A 16,597-nucleotide genomic window follows, 5' to 3' on the forward strand; every position below is an offset into this window, starting at 1 on the left:
AGCATGCAATAACCGACGCTTTAGGAGTAAAAGGAGCGACTTTATGCCAGGAGCAAGCGAAACAGGCAGGAGATGTAACCTGCCCGGCACCGCAGCCTCACGCGGCGCCAAGCGGCCGCGCACGACACGGAGCTGCAGCCTCGGCAGCTGCGGGTACGCAACAGGACATCCGTCACCGTCTCTGTTCACAGCTTCTTGTTGCCCTGCCAATGCCTCGGCCCAAAAAGCAGCCTCGCGGCCGCCCAGCCACTCTCCACAAGAGCCGGGTAGTTCCCAGGTAAGCGACTAAAACCAGCAGCAAGCTGGGGGCCTGGCAGGTTCCCCTGACACGGCTTAGGGACGCACTGCAGCACAGTCAGTATTCGGCGATATGCCGATCTGTTCTGGTGTTACACGACAGGAAGCGGGCGAGTTGTCAAGCCCCACATCCCAACGGAGAGGACGCAGCCCTTGCTCAGCACAGCTTGGGGAACGGCTCAGGTCATCTCAGCCGGACTTGAGAAGGGAATGCCACAAGGGGGACGACAACGAACGTTATCACACGCTCTTTGAAGAGTCGGTATACTTAAAAATCGCCTTCTGTCTTGGGAGAGGAGGGTGTGAAGCCCTCAGCAGGTGATGAGCAACTACCTCCAGCTCAGTGCACGGTCTGTGCAGGGCAGGTCCTGCCCCGACAGCTCCAGCGGGATCGGCGCTGCTGCAGCGGGATCGGCGCTGCTGCCCGCGCACCTCGCGTTCCCTCGGACTTGGGGGTATGTTCCCTATCAGAAAGCAACCGTAGATTTTAAGGTAATTAATTAAAGTAATACATGAATAGGTAGGACTAAAAAAAACAGATGCAACTGTTTCCATTTGCTTTTGCAGTACTCTGATATTTTAAAAGGCTCCTCCGCCTGGTGAAAGCCAGGAGGTGGCTGGCTGGTGATCTAAATGGGATAATCAGCGTCCTCACCCCAAGGAACCACGCAGGAGCAATCTCCGTTACAGATGCTATATTTAAAGCGGAATTGCTGCTGTTTAAAAATAAAGCCTTGCTTTTGTGATTTTAGGAGCGCGCAGGGGCAGCTGGGGGAGGTCTCCCGTGCAGAGAGCAGCCCGCGGCCCCGCGGCAGGAGCCCGCCCCGCCGCTCATGGTGCTCGCCTTGGGGCCAAGCTGCACCACCGCGACGCAGAGCGCTGCACAGCGCGGACCTGGAACACGCGCGGCAGCACGGTGCCCTGGCTGGTGCCGGTCCGGCTGCACGGCGCGGTCCCCAAGCCAAACCGCTCACGTTACCAGCTCGCCCTCCTTCGAGCTGTGCCGAGGCTGCGTGGCAGCGACGCCGTCACGTGGCATCACGCCTGAGGCGCCGCTACCACCAACAGGGCGCAGCTGCACACCGCCAGGCTTCCTTCTAAACGGGAGCGACTCGGTAACCAGCTCACAATACATCCGCTGCGAAACCAAGAACACGCTTTACAAACATCTAAAATATTTTCAGAACGCTTCGCTTTAATTACGCAAGCGCCCGATTTCCCCCTTCGAGCTCTGCATCTCATTGGCAGCACGCCGCTCCGGCGGCTCTCCGCCACGCGGTAGCTGCGCTCGCAGCTGCGCCGCCTGCACTCCCACTTCTGCAAAGCGCCCGGCTTTTAATCACAGCAATTTGAAGGCGGTTCTTCAGATAATTCTGTGCAACTGTCCAAATCCTAACTTCCTGGCGCTGGAAAACGTCGAGAGCGGCCCCGTGCCGCAGCGCAGCTTCGCCAGCCGGCCCCAGGAGCAGCGGTCTCAGAGCAAACGCCGCGAGCCCTGACCGAGACCTGCCCGCGCCCGCAGCAGCACCCGGGTGCCAGGAGGCTGCTGGCCTGAGCGTGGGGCACCCCCCAGCTACGTGGCAGAGGCACCCGCAGGGACCGGCACCTCCTCTCCTCCCACCTCACTGCCCGAGTCGTCCCTGCTGCGACTCCGGCGCTCTGCTGCTGCCCGCGGCAGGGAAGAGAAGCGGAAAGCGGCTGTTACAGGTCGGGGTGCAAACACTTGAGGCAGCGGAAGGTTAAGTTTGTAAAAGCATTTTTCAACGGGCAAAATTAACGCGGGAAACTGAGCAGAAGCCGTTGAACTGTCAGTAACGGAACGGTATCCGGAGCTACCCTGCGTTACGCCTTGCCACGACTGCTGAAACATGTACGCATTTTTCAAGGCACAAACCTGCAGAGCACTGTAGAGCTGAGAGCCCGATTCACAAGGCAAAGACGGACCCCAGGAGCTGGGAGCAGGCTGTTACAACGCCCAAACGAGACGCGGCGCGGAGCTGTGTTCGGGAAGGGACGCGTGAACGCGGGTGCCTGCGGACCAGGCAGGAAGATGCTGAAAGGGGAGCTGGAAGGAGCAGGCTCCCGTTTGGCCTCCACATGGCGTGGTTCACGTTTGTGACATACAGCAGTGAGAGAGAAGGGCTTTCCCCGCTCTCCCCCCCTCAGGCATTCCCCGCAGCACTGTGCTGTGCGTGCCTGAGATCCGCCAGGGCCCGTCCCCTCCGTCACCGCGAGGCTCGTTCTGCATCTGCTCGCCCTGGGAAAAGCGACCCCTGGGAACCCTGACGCAGCGCTACCGCCACGACGCGCGGCACGTCAGGCGTTGGCAGCGTCTCATCTCTCCCGCACACACTGGGCCCCGGCGGGGCGAGCCTGGAGCACGCAGGGGGCAGGCGGCAGCCCCCGAGCCCCCAGCCGCCGGCTGCCGAAGGCCCGGAGAAACGAGGCCGCAGACTGCAGTGCTCCGCTCTGCCTGGGGCACTCCGCACGGCATCCTGTCCGTTACGGGTAAGGTCACTGCTGAGTAACACCAGACCTAACGTCACGGCCACGCACCGGGCTCCGTGCAGCTCTCCGGCAGCCCCGCGGTACCCCCGGGGGTCAGGGACCGGCAGGAGCTCTGCCTGCTCTGTGCTGCAGAGGCTGACGTCAGCGCAGGGTGAGACCCGCGGCCGAGTGCCCCACGTCGCGGCAGCGCTGCAAATCACCGCTGGAAGCACGGCCTGAGGACGCCACCGTACCCACAGGGCTTTACGGACGCGGTCTGCACAACAATTGTAAGATCCTCTTCTTTTGCCCCGCAGACTGAGTATTTTAAAGCCTCGCTATCCCGTTTGTAGTGTTTTTCCTTTCCCTTATCAGCACAGTACCCAGACAGATTGTTTTAAATACAAATGGAATAAGTTTGTCAAGCAAGTAGTTTACTGATGGAAAAATAACGAATTTGGGTTGACTGAAACCATTCCTAAATTATATTCAAAATCACCTAACAGTATCGGCGAGGGAAACAGCTGTCAATAGAGCAACTCATTGAACTAAAATTGAATGGCAAATGCCAACTGAAATACGGAAAATGACTAATTTCAAGGTATCAGTTAGCTCTGCAATTCAGCTCTGCACAAGTGAGACGAAACTTCCCAGCTTTGCATTTTGGGCACGAAGTGGAGAGCCCAGTCAGGGCCTTCCCCTGCGACCTGCCCCATGGCCCAGCCACGGGCGGTGGCGGTGCCACCCCACCACCCCGTCCCCAGCACCACCTGCGTCGCAGCCCCGCTCCTGCGCCTCTGGACCTTCAGCTGCTGCTCCCAGCAAAATCTCTTTCAAGCAAATTCAGGTGTAAGAGGTGCCGGGCCAGCTCCACGTCCGCATCGGCGCCGGCCGCCCCGGCGCTGTGTGCCCCTGCTCCGAGCCGGCCAAGTTGGAGGCGGGCGGCTGTGCCAGGGGTCGGCTGGGGGCTGGACGTACCCGACCCGTGCCTCCCGAGCTCTCGCTGCATTTGGGCACAGGACCTGCTCTAACACCACTTTCAGACAAGGGGGGCCACTCACCTTGGCCCGATCAAAGGAGAGCTGAGTTCTGCGGGTGCAGCCAGCCCCAGATCTGGCCAGGGACTGGGGAAGACGCAGGCCTGCAGAGCCTTGTAGGAGACACTCAACGCTTGGCAAGACTTATCTGCGTCAGTCCTGCTGGACTCCCTCATTTGGAAAGGATCCCACTGGGCACAGGCTGCTTCCAGCTGATTTTGGCACCTGGCAGCTCCGCCGAAAAACTGTCTGATGTTCCAGTCAAATATCGAAAACTGGTACTCAGGCTCTGAAGACCTCTCCCCCTCGAGCGGCCATCTCCACCGCTAAAGAGGCAGCTGACGTCCCTGCTGGGAGGACCGACCGTTCTCCTTGTGCGCAGGAGATGATTTAGCACGCAGCGCCAGAGGAGCTGACGGGCACGTTAACCTGCGCGTCACAGCAGGGCTCTGCCTGCAGCACTGCGGTGCCGGCGCTGCGACGCGGACCGGCCTTGCGTTACCTCTCGCTGTACGGCAGCACACCGCCGCTTGCTCCTCCCAGCCCTGCTCGCCACGTCCTCGTCCCTCTGAGGTCGGAGGCAGCTCCGTCACCACCTCCAGCGCGGCCGGGACACAACCCCAATTTCCGTGAGGGCCTGGGATGCGCCTGGCCGCCGCAGCCCGTTTGGTGGTGGCTGAGCTCCTTCGGCGCCAGCTCTTCTCGACATCATGAAATCCCTTGTTAGGAAAAAATGTGCCTTATCTAAATTCATCGCTGACGAAAAATGCAGAACCACCAGACCTCCCCGAAGCCCTGTCCCGGCCGGGTCCTCCCAGGCAGCCACCAGCACGCTGCCTCGCCTCTGCCCTGGTCGATGCGGGGCGAGAGGACGGGTTTCTGGGAAAGGACACAGTGAGAAACCTGCCAGGGCCTGAGCTCCTCGGTATCAATACGAAAATTATTTTCAGGTACATAAAACGTTTCCCTGAACTCAAGGTCAGTCGCTCAAATGTGAGCTGTTCTGTGAATCGATACCAAAGCCCAGGGAAATTATTTTGAATGTCTCCCACTGAGCCGTGCTTTGAGACGCTGCTTTCGTTTGGATGTGAAAAGCAGAACGGGAACCTGCACCCAGCAAAGGCGAGGCCGGGGCTCTGCTGGACCTCGTACAAGCAACCAAGAGCGGGCTGGTGGCACCGCAGGAAGCGGCTGGAAAAGCGAGCAGTTACTTTCTGTCAGACTGCTTTGGCCACAAAATCACTCACATGCTAAAATCCTCATAAAACGCCTGAAACGAAAAAAATCACTGCCTGTGCGATCCCAGCCACCTTCCTCTGTCCTCACAGCGCGGGTAGCCAGGCACGGGGTGCGGTCCCTGAAATCCCGCCTACACCTCCCAGGCAGGATACGCACCGGGACTCGCGGAGGCAGGCTCGCCGCTGCGACCCCTCTGATGGCTTTGGATCACGGCACCAGCAGCGCCTCGTGTCCCCTTCGGCCACCCGGCGCCGCGGGCGCTGCTCGCTGCAGTGTCGGGAGCTGGCCGGCACCTGCAGCCCCTCAGCCCCGGCGCGCCTCGCCCCCGCCCCACAGCGAGACCTCTCTCCCTGAGCTCCACTGCGCTCTGGAGATCACACACACGAGTGAGCTCCGTGTAAAGCAGCAGCGAGCGCGCTTCAAGAAAACGCAAGGAAGGGCTGGCTCTGAGGGCTGTGAGACACACACCTCTCACAGAGGCTTCTCAGATTAAAAATAAGTGATAAAATAAATGATAAAAATACCACCTACCCCAGCGTAAGGCAGGTGGTGTAAGGCAACCTTCCGTTGCTCTCCACGGAACGGACATTTAAACATATCTGTGCGAGCCCCTCCACCTGCTGCATCGCTGGAGTGCCACGAGCCCCTGTGCCGCCGGCAGCACGTACCTGGGGAGGGCACCCGGCCCGGCGCGCAGAGCAAGCGCAGGCGACGCCGCAGACCGCACGCAGGGGCCAACGTCCTTCATCGTGCGCGGGGAGCTAAGGCGCGCGCGGGGCCAGCAGCAGCACAAAGCCAGCCGCAGTTTCTCGCCCGCTCTCCTTGCTGGGCTGTTGGGCATGAAAGGGAGGGAGGTGTTTGGACAGCGGAGGGCTTGCTGGAAAAAAGAGATTACACGTGAAATTTGAAGCACAAGGGACACGCGTTAAGTCGTGCTGTTGGGAGACCTGGAGCCCAGCCCTGCGAAACGCCCCGGGAACGTGCCCACAGAAAGAGGCGCCCCCGCCACAGGCACAGGGAGAGCGACCACAAACCGACGGCAGAGCTCTGGTCAAACCCCCCGGCACTACAGAAAGGGGGCAAGGAATAAAAAAGGAAATAGGAACGGCTGATTTAGATAGGTAGGGCAAGACAGCAAGGAGAAAAAGCACCGCGGGGAGCACACCACGAGGAACGCAGATGAGAAGGAAGGGAGAGGGACTCATGAGGAAGACACAAGGCTTTGAAGACGAAGGCGAGGACAGGAGGGCGCATGGGGCTCAGGCTCTGCCCCGCAGTGGCAGGGCCACCAGCTCTGCTCCCGCAGCCCTCCAGCGTGGGCAGGAAGCCAGGCGGCAGCGGTGGTTACCAGGGATCGCTCCGTGTGTCCGGCCACGGCCACGGCCCCGCTGGACTCCCTGGGCCAGCCCCGTCCTGCCCCTGCGCCACATCCCGGAGAGGCACCGGGGAACCTCTGCCAGGCCTTCTCCCTCCTGCCTCCCCCTGCCCAGCACCTACACAGAGGGAGCGGGGCCCCACCTTCCCCCCGCACGGCCCACCGCCACCGAAAGGTGCCCGAAGCCCTGACCTCCCCTGCAGGCGGCAAGGCACACGCAGCCAGGCACGGCCCCGGCAGCTCCCCGCCTCTCGTTCCCTGCGACCCGCGCTGCGATGCCTCGCGGATGCGGATCGGAAGTGGTGGGGCTGGGACGTGGAAACGGGGCGTTCACACGGGGAAAGCGACGCCGGGATGCTCTGGAGGGCAGCGGGACAAGAGCTGCCGGGAAGGGATGCAGGAGAGGTGCAGACAGCTCCCGTGCCAGCCCTGAGAGCGTACCACAAGCGGGAAGGAGAACAGGTCACCGCTGGTGGGCATCAGGAGCTTCACAGCAGGCACCCAGCAACGCCCAGAGCCTGCCCCAGCCCCGCTCTCGGGGCCGGCCACCCCCAGGGAGCTGCGCGGGGCTCGCGCTGCCCCACTCCCCCGCAGCTGGCCCCGAGCAGCGCTCGTCAAACCCTCGCCTCCAGCACCCGCTCGCCACCCCGGTCCTTACCTCCGGCAGCGAGCAGACGCCTTCCTCTTGCTCTGGCACAGACGCAGGAGACGGGCACGGTTCGGGTCCGCCCCCGAGGAGCTGCAAAGGGGGCCGCAGCGCCCGCACGAGCCGGGGCAGGCGGGCGGCAGCCCCTCCAGCGCCAGCCAAAGCAGCCGGGGCAGCTCCCGGCGCGGCTGCGGGCGACAAGGGGGCTCGCCCAGACACCCCCCGGCACGAAGCAGCGCTTCCCTCCGGACCCGCAGCCGCTCAGCCCCCTGCTCGGCCCCACCAGCCGCGGTAGCTGCGTGCGCCCGCGGGAACCCGAGCGCTCGGCAACGGACGTGGCGCGGACGGGCCCTTCTCCAGCCACGGCAACCTCACGTGCAGCGCAAGTGGTTTATCTGCGTACGTGACACGGGGCACAGCTAAGCTAAAATACGGGCCTGCTACAGGCAGCTGTGGCTCCCTGGAAGCCTTGCCGTCTCCTGTAAATGAGAATCTGGGGAATGGGACAGGGAGAAAGTGTACAGAAAATGAGGAGTGCCTTGGTTTGTGGCGTTGCTCATTGCCACAGAAACTACGGAACTGACATGGGAAAGAACGCATCCCGAATTAGCGTGTTAATAACATACAGAACTCAGCACACCCAGCTAAAACCTCGCCCGTGCTCGGTCAGGCCTCCTGTACTCTGCAGGTCACACGTTTTACTCCTGGGCGAGAGGAACTATTTCACGTTCCGTTATTTCCGTGCCCCGTCCCCGCTGGGCGCCGCTCGCTACCTGCCGGCTGCCCCCGCTCGCTTTCAGGAGAGGTCTCGCTGCAGAGAGGCGCAGCGCCGCCCTGCCCCAGCAGCACGCTCCCCGCAGCGCGCTGCCCGCCGGGGGGGTCCTGCCCTGCCGCGTGACGGGGCCGGCAGCACCGCGAGCACCACCCAAATTCGCCTTTGCTGACCAGGCCGTGCGGCGGGAGGCAGCCGGCCCCGCACCTCGGCTCCCGAGGCCTGTGGCCCCGCCGGGCCCCCACGGTTGCGCACACCGGGGGCACGGGGCGAGCCCCAAGTGGCCGAGCACAGCAAGGCCCTGAGTCACCGACGCGTGGTCACCCCCCCCAGACAAAAATAGCTTGTTTACGGCTCCTCCGTGTTATTTTTACGTGCGGGCAGCGCCGGGTGCCCGCGGTGGCTTGGTGCCGCTGCCCTGCTCGCGGCGGCTCCCTGCAGAGCCCCCAGCCCCGCTCCCCACAGCCGCCCCAGGCCGCCTCGCTCTGAACGCGCACGCAGTGCCCGAGCTGCCCCGTGGATCTCCGGGGAGGCACCTGCGAGCCAGAGCTGCTTCTGGGTTTTGTAACGCCTGTAAAGGGGTTCTCTACAGCACAGAGCTGGCGTCGCGTGAAAAGCGCCGACCATCAGTACCACAGGGACGGGCGAGAAGGCCCTGGCACAACACCCCCTGAGCAGCAGGGACGCTGCCGGAGTCCCACAAGCAAGGCAAAGCCCCTCGCCCCCACAGGACGGGGCTACGTGAGCGATACCCAGCAGAGAACCGCCCGCCCGGCCAGCCCTGCAGCAGCACCGGCCCCCCCGGGACAACGGCACCGGCACCGGCCGCGGGCGTACCCAGCGCTGCTGCCTCAGACGGAGAGCTACAGCCCGGCCCTCGCTCCCGCAGGCCAGAAGGTGATTTCTTCCTAGGCACTCTCACAGCTCACAGCACGCTCACGAAGTAACTTAACGCTCTCCTGAGCTTGCCGTGTCTCTGTAAGCGCGGGTTTGGGCGGGTCTGAGCTCAGCAGAGCGCACAGGAACGCCCGCACAGCCTGCTAGCGGCAAGGGCACGAGGGAGGCGGTGTGGCAACGGCCGAGGAAGCTGCCGGCCGGTGAATGTTGCTCAACGAGAGACGGGTACTGGGGAAACCCTGACGGCGTGGAACAACAGGAAGCTTAGTCACCCCTGGGCGCCCAGAGCCAGCCCGCGCCGGGGCCCGCAGGAGCCGGCCGAGCCCCGCGGGCAGCGCAGCGCCGGCCTTGGCAGAGCCGCGAGCGGGCAGAGCCCCGAGCGCCTCCCGCCGTGCCGCGGGCACCCCGCGGTGCTCCGGGACTGGAGAGGCGCGGGGCGGGCAGGCGGCAGGGCCTCGCACCCGAGTGTAACCGCGGGACTCACCCAGGCTGCAAACCGTCCTGCTGCTGTACTGACAACACATCTCCGAGGGCTGCGAGCAGCACGCGAGTCACGCTGGAAGGGCATTTTGCAGAAGCTTCAGAAGAGGGGGAAAACACTGAAGAGAGGAGTAGGTTACCCTGCCGATCATCTCCCACACCGAAAGTACTCGTTGCGACACAAAGTACGGTGTGCGGGGCTCTCCGACGAGGGGACAACAGCACCGGGCGTTAGCGAGGGACAATGCTAGAGAAATGCACGTTCGGTATTCTGCCACAGAACCTAGAGGGGCCTGCACGCACAGCAGAAAGGGAAGGAAAGTTTAAAATAATCAGACAGCAGATAAAGAAAGCAGCCAGACCAAGGCAGAAGGAAGACACGCTAGATGAATAGTTTTTTATGGCATAGGCAAATAAGGGAAGAAACAGACACAATGAGCACATGGTTAAACAGCAGAGAAAAGACTTAACCAAGGTCACAGTTTAAAATTTACCGCACCGATCTGCCTGCATGCGATTCAGATTTCAGCGGCAGACCAAGAGAACCAGTGACAGTGCCATACTGCTAACGCGAGGATCGGGGGAGTTACAAGTCCTTAAAAAAAGAAACCCTTTGCGCAGGCAAGGGCAGCAAACGAGCAGCGTGGTGGGCAAATACAGGCCGACACGTCGGGGTTATTTTAACCAGCAAACGTGTCCGAAAGCTTCTAAGCAATTGGGGGCCTTGCGGTCCCTGCAGCGAACCAGGCTGTGGCAAAGCCAAGCGGCGGCTGCAGCGCCGGGCAGGTACGAAAGGTCTTGCCACACGGTTGGTAGGAAAGTCTTTAAAACGGAACTCTTCCAAGGGAAGTATTGGGGGGAAAAAGGAACTGAGAGCTCAAAAAAGCTTAGGAAACACACGACAATTATGTAAGAGGAGCAGAAGAGAGACGTAAACAGCAAAAGGCGCTTTTTGGTATGTGTGAGGTCTTACAGCACACCTGGGCTTTGAAAGAAGACAGACGTGAGGCTGAACGTGCCCTCGCTGCCCTGCGCGGGCTGTTGAACAGCGACAGTCAATGGCTACGAATTGGTGGAAAATGCAGGCGGCAAGATTTGTTTTTCTGAAGTTAGAGAGTCACAAAATCTGCCAAAATGGTGCTGTGTGCTCAGAAGTCCCTCTAACTGCTTACTTTACCAGGGGCGCTGACAGTCGAACCGTCCCGGTCCCGCAGCAGCACGGCCGAGGTTCCAGCCCGGGCGCCCCCAGAGTGCCGCGGCTGGCAGGGCGCAGAGCCTGGCCGGCAGAGTGAGGGGCAGCGGCCGGACAGGAGGGACACGGCCTTAAGGAGCACGGCACAGCCCAGGCGCCCTTCAAAATAACTGCTGCAGACCGAGGGGGGGTTCCGGACACCCGCGAGGAAACGCAACCTTGCCCTGCGCTCTGCAACAAGCAGCCGGCGACGCGCACCAGGCGCTCGGAGATCCCCAGCGAGAGCAGACAGCTCCGAAAGGCAGAGCCGGCGGCAGAGCAGCCAGCCTGCCCCACGGGCAGGGCGCGAGGCGGCGTCCGGGTGCCGCTGCGGCGGCTCCGTGCAGCCCCGAGCCCCCGGCGGGGCGGTGCGAAGGGCCGGGCACTGCCGGCAGCTCCGCTCCCAGCACCCCGCTCTCCGGCTCGGCTGCGCGCGTTTGGCGCTGGCAATCTCTCTGGAGGAAGTGGCATTTGCTAATGGCAGTTTAAGTTCGTTATTAAGACATTTCAGCAGTTCCATTACCTCTCCCTTATGCACAAGAGAGCAAACAAGCCGAGCAGATAACATCTGCAGAGCACAAACACACGTCTCCGACCTGGAGACTCGAGCTGCTCTCACTTGAAGCGAGAGCCACATAGCTGGTGGGGAAACGAAAATTTTTCCATGTGTGGGAGCCTTCTGAAGTAAAGAACCAAACAGTAAATTCAGAAGGACGGCCAGCGCATCGTCTCCTTTGAGGAGCCAATTTTCCCCAAGTTCAGCACGAGCGAGGCCACAGCACAGTCACGGAGGTGAAAGCATCGGCCTCCTCCTCCTCCTCCTCCTCCCCCCATCCCTCCAGGGACTGAGACCAGGGAGCGAGGCGGTGACCGCAGGCGCCCCGCCGTGCTCCTGCCGTGCTCCTGGGCGCTGCCAGCAGCCCTGGCCCTGCAGCAGGCCCCAGGGAGCTCCCGGCCCTGCCCGGGGCTCAGCGCCCTGCGCTGCTGCCTGCCCTGACTTCTGCCCGGCACTTCCCGGCTCCTGGGGGCTAAGAACGCTTTTCAGCGAAGTTAAGGGCAAGGTGAACGGAATAATTCCTCAGAGGATCCAAACAAAACGTAGGGAGTCACTTGGTAACGTTTAATTAACGGTCACTTGAACGGAGCAGAGAGAAGAGTGCGAACAACCGGCAGCTCAGCAGCAGGACGGCGCTGGACGGCTGCCCTTTAGCTGCGCCCCGGACGCCAGGGACATCCAGCAGCGCTTACCAAGGCTTACGGATTAAACGCGGGGGTATTTTTAGCAACTGATATTTTCTCAATTTGTATAAGCACAAAGCAGAGTTTGTCAACTCACAAAAGGCCCTTCCAGCCACTGGAGTGACCCTGCAGGCTCCTTTTTACACACAAACCCAAAGGCACGACAGAAACGCCGCGCTCTGACCAGACCTGCAGAAGCCACCGGCAGCAATCGCTGGAATCATCCACAGCGAGGCAAGGGCACAAAACCCTTGGCTTGATGGGTGACACTGGCGGCAGCGGTACGGCAGGACCGGATGATCCCGGAGGTCTCCTCCGCCCTCAGTGACTCCAGGAGCACTGCTGCTGCCCGACGGGAGGTGCTCCCGGCGGCTGGGGGCGGCCGCACCCGGGGGTGCAGGCAGGCTCACCGCGCACCCTGCCGCCACCCTGCCGGCCAGAGGGAGCTCACAGGAGGCAGTGGCAGCATCAAAACGATGAAAACATTCTTTTTGGTTTTTAATATCAAGAACAAACCATCAACACCCTGCCAAAACGCATGCAGCAGCAGTGCCTGCCCACACGCGCAATCCAAGGAAAGCCACCGCAAACAACAGCTTCACCGGAACGCATCCACACGCGGGCAGGGAAAAAGGCCGGGAAAGGAACGTTTCGGTTCTAGAAAGTTTCTGGAATCAGTGGTGGATAAAGTAGAAAATCGAGAAAGTCATTTTGACAGCATAATTTACATTATAAAGATTAATTTTTAAAAATTGTCACGTGAAATAAATTAGATTAATGGCAAGTTAGCTATTTTTCAAACCGCTGCACTTAATAAGGGAGAGGAACACAAAAAAAATCAAAATTAAATTACTTGCAGGGGTGTTTTCCCCCCCCCGCTCCCCCTGGACACCAGCACGTACACACACGCACCTCAGAGCAGTCTGAGAGCCGCTCTGCCCACATCGCCATCCTCTCAAGTCAGTGGCAACCAACGCCACGGGTCTGCGTTGCTTCAGTACGCGTGTACAGGACAGACAGGGTGTATGCTGTGCGCCCATGGACACAGCGTGCGGGTGACAGGAATGGGATACGGTGCGCATCACACATTTATAGGCACAGTGCGGGGTGAAACACTTAGGTCACAGCTTTATAGCAAACAACTTCGGCGTACACTGCAGTCATTTTTTCATTGCCTCATCACTTAGGCAGCACCACCTAAACCCACCAGAAACACGTAAGGGGTACGTGCGTGATAGCTGTAAGAGGCGCTACGAGAATCTTCAGGCAAGGGCCTGAACTACGGAAAGGCGGGCCCTGCCTCCCTTTGGATTTTCAGTGCCGTACCTAGCTAAGCCAAATGGGAAGCGTCCAGCAAGGCACAACCAGCTGCACTTTCCCCCACACCAGTACTCAAAAACCCACCAGTGTGTGTCAGCCCCCTCCTCACGCAGGTGAAGCCACAGCAGTAACCCTGCCTGCCCCCCGCTACAAACACGGCCTTGCACGGAGCTGGCAGGAGCCGAGAACAAACGCACGTCCTCAAGCCGTTTGAGCCCTTCTGTGCTGCGTGGGACCAGCGAGCTCCTGAACATTCCCTTCTCGGTCTCGGTTTACTCCTCCTTTCCCTCCCCGTCTGCCTGCTCACCCCGTTCAGCCGCTTCTCCTCCAGCGTCTGTCGGGCTGTGCAGCAGCATCGGGTTTCCTCTGAGCTCGTGTCGTGCTTTTAATCTTTTACGTCTCCCTCGCCTCCCTTTAATTCCTTTCTCTTGCTTTGCCCTTTTTTCCAGCTGGAGATTTAAGCACCTTTTTACCCACTTTCCTGCTGCCGGTGCAAGCACCGCCACGGCCAGCACGTCGCGTGGTGCAGCTGCTCCAAAGCCCCTTTCCCCGCTGCTCGGCGCAGCCAGCACAGCAGGAGCAGGCACGCAGCCCTGCCGCCACCACGCTTGCCCTTTGCCTGGGCTCCGCGCGCTCCCGCCGCACGAGGAGCTCCCAGCAGAGCCAGAGGTCCCCCGAGCCCCCCCGGGCTGCCCTGCCCTGACCCGCAGCCACTTCACCGACGGAAGGAGGGAACTCAGGGGTGTTGTAGGGCCACGCGGGCAGCCGGCTGTGCAAGATGAGGGTGCTCCAGCTCCCCACCCGAGGCACGCGGCTAGAAACCTGCCGGGCTCCTGCGACGCAGAAACCTCCCCATTTAACCTTCAAAAATTTCCTCCGGGAAACCTTTAAAATTTCCTCTGGGAAGGTGAGCACCAGGGCCTCCCGCCAGCCCCTGCCCCGTGGAGGTACCGCCCCGCGCCCCATCCCGCGGCGCCCTCAGCACGTCGCCACAGCCGCCCTACGGGTACGCACAGGTCAGCCCGGACGCGGTCCCCTCCGCCTCGGTGGAGTCACGCCGACAAGAGGCAAACGGCTCTGCTCCCCTGACAACCGCCCCGTTCCACGCGGCGCCCTCTTCCCTCGGCCTCTTCGCGGCACCCCACGGGCCGGAGGTGCTCCCGAGGCGCGGACGGGACGCCGGCCCCACTGCTACGGCAGCCGCGCTCCGCAGCAGCGCAGGGCAGGCTTCCTTCCCATCGCCAGGGCCTCCCCAGCGGGGCAGCACGAGTGTGCCCAGCATCCCCGCTCCGAACGGCGAGCCAACTTCTCAGGATCTCCAGCGCCGAGAGCAGTTGAGCGCACAGCAGGCTGCTTAGCTCGGCACCCTTATCAGTCCGGAAGTTTGTGCAGTGACTGCGACATGAAAAATGACAGCTGAGACACTCCGTTCATCGCACCGCTCTGCCCGGCACGTCCGGGTGTGCCCCCACCTGCCCTGCACGCGGCTTGCACGGCTGCGAGAGCTGGCACCGGCTGCCGCCGCGCCCCCCGCGGGCAGATTCACGCGCACAAGTCCGGCCTCTCGCTCCTAAGGCTGCCAGCAGGCAGGTAGCCCCGCTGGCACTGCGCGGACACGGCCTGGCGCCCCACGCCCCCCGGCAGCTCGGAAGACCTCCCTCTGCCTTGCTCCAAGCAACGCGGCACGACGCCTGGCACAGCACGGTGCACGAGAAAACCAGGAGGGGATTACAGAGGTGTCCTACTAACCGCCCCCAAAACAACGCCGTCTCTCTCGCTGAGCGGGGTTTTTGGCACTGGCAGGACCGGGCAGGGGGGCAGCGGGTGAGCCGCCGTGCTGCTGGCCCGTCCTGCAGAGCAGGCTCGGGCTGCAGAGGCTGCTCCTCGCCCTGAAGCGACGCGCAGATTTCTAAGAAACACGCGGGTACTATTTCCTACACGGCATCCAGTCGGGCGAATAGCACCACGCAGCCCCAGCGAACAAACATTAGCTTCTCCAAAGTCAAAAACCAGATGTGATCATTCAGTCCTGAATGTAATTTGTTGCTTCCAACAAATTTAAGAGTGAGCCTTGGCAACAAGGCGTCTGTATTTAGAAAAACCGAGAAACGGAGACTTGGGGTCATCCCAAAAAGGACAGAGGCCTCGCAGACGGCTTCTGATCGCTCAGTCGAAGACTTAGGACAAATGACTGAATACTTTTGACATGAGGTTTCTTATTTTATGCCACTGTAAGTTTTCCCTGCAAATTAGTTCCGAAATTTACTCCTCATTTTGAGTGCACACAGCAGAATCCCCGGCCATACACAGCAGAAACCCGCCCTGGTGCCTGCTACGCAGTCTCTAGCAGTTGCAAGTGTTGCAATGCGATGTTTTAATTTTTTTTTTTAATTTTTTTTTAATTTCTTCCTGCAGGCGCAGAGCTCAAGCTGTAATTTGAACTCCGAACACCTCAGCGAGGCATAACTCTTTTGTTTGAGTACCTGATAAGATTTCGAAATGCCATTTCTGCGCCCCCGGAGGAACACGCGTGGTTTCGACTGTTTGTTTTCTACTGGGCTGTTTGCCGCTCAGCCCCACAACCGCACCACCTCCCCAGCCCATTCGCCACTTTGCTTCCTCTGCTGGAGCTCAGCCTACCGGCAGGCGGGCACAGCCTGGAGGGGAGAAAAACCCACCCAGCTGCAGCCGATATGGCAAACCAGATCCGACCGAGGAGTCCGAACACTGCTTGCATTGCTCTCCCTTTTCCTTTCCCCGGGTTGCTTTATGAGCTCCCTCGGAACCGCGCGCGTTCCCCCTGCCTCCCACCCGAGCCCAGCCTCACCCCCGCAGGCTGGGTGCTGTTCCTGCCTCGTACTGGAGCGATGCAGCACGCCACAAAGCCCGATAACATTCCTACAGCCCCCTGCTAGAACGGTCTCTTACTAATTTTCTGGATTTTTATTCTTGCTTAATTAAAGGTGAAGTAGAGCCAACGATCTGACGTTACCAACGATTCTAATATTGTTAGAGACATACGTTCAGTGATTCTTTTCTTTGCATTGAAATACGTAAGTGGGGTCCTTTATCCTTATGCAACTGTAACAAAACAGTCAACGACAGGTGCAAAAATCATTCTTGTTTTCTGAAGCAGCGACAAACGAGAGAGATTTAAACAATTAATAACAACATCCCTGAGGTGTCAGCAATCAGGCACTCACCAGGTTCAGCTGTAGTACTAACACATTTATATATGTTTAAGGCTTCTCGATTAGAAGTGAAGTGTCACTACTGAAGAGTTGAGGAGTTTCGTTTTTGAAAAATAACCCCTCCTCCAACAGACAATAAAATACTAACACACTACCACGTACCAGCGGAATAGGTACGGGGCACCAGAGCTCGCGCTGCCCCGCTCAGTAAGCGGACCCGAACTTGGGGCTTTTTCTTAGTTTCCAACACCCAGAGGAACGGGGGTGTTCAGGGCTTCTCCTCTGCCGAAGGAAGAGGAGGAACAGGCTTCTGCATTCCAATGGCGCATCCAACCCAACGTGAAGCAGCAGCCCCAGTGGCAGCGCGAGCCCGAGGGAACGGAAAG

General features: G+C 60.5%; 1 protein-coding gene and 1 long non-coding RNA gene across 22 annotated transcripts in view; one reads left to right on the forward strand and one right to left on the reverse strand.

Annotated features, from left to right (window-relative positions):
• Positions 1-16,597, reverse strand: part of MBNL1 (muscleblind like splicing regulator 1) — a 78,869-nt gene that overhangs the window by 34,434 nt on the left and 27,838 nt on the right. The window contains exon 1 of one of the 21 annotated variants that reach the window (XM_067002767.1): positions 7,094-7,233. The exons of the other annotated variants lie outside the window; for them this stretch is intronic. The gene's annotated coding sequence lies outside the window, so the exon portion shown is untranslated. Of the gene's footprint in view, positions 1-7,093; positions 7,234-16,597 lie in introns of those variants that run through there. 21 annotated transcript variants of the gene reach the window in all.
• On the forward strand, positions 8,170-16,001 carry LOC136791482 (uncharacterized). Its single transcript, XR_010833713.1, has 2 exons — positions 8,170-8,750; positions 15,436-16,001. It is a non-coding gene; the product is annotated as an uncharacterized lncRNA (long non-coding RNA).

Source organism: Anser cygnoides, chromosome 9 (assembly GCF_040182565.1).
Source record: "Anser cygnoides isolate HZ-2024a breed goose chromosome 9, Taihu_goose_T2T_genome, whole genome shotgun sequence".
In the NCBI taxonomy this organism is placed as follows: Eukaryota; Metazoa; Chordata; class Aves; order Anseriformes; family Anatidae; genus Anser; species Anser cygnoides.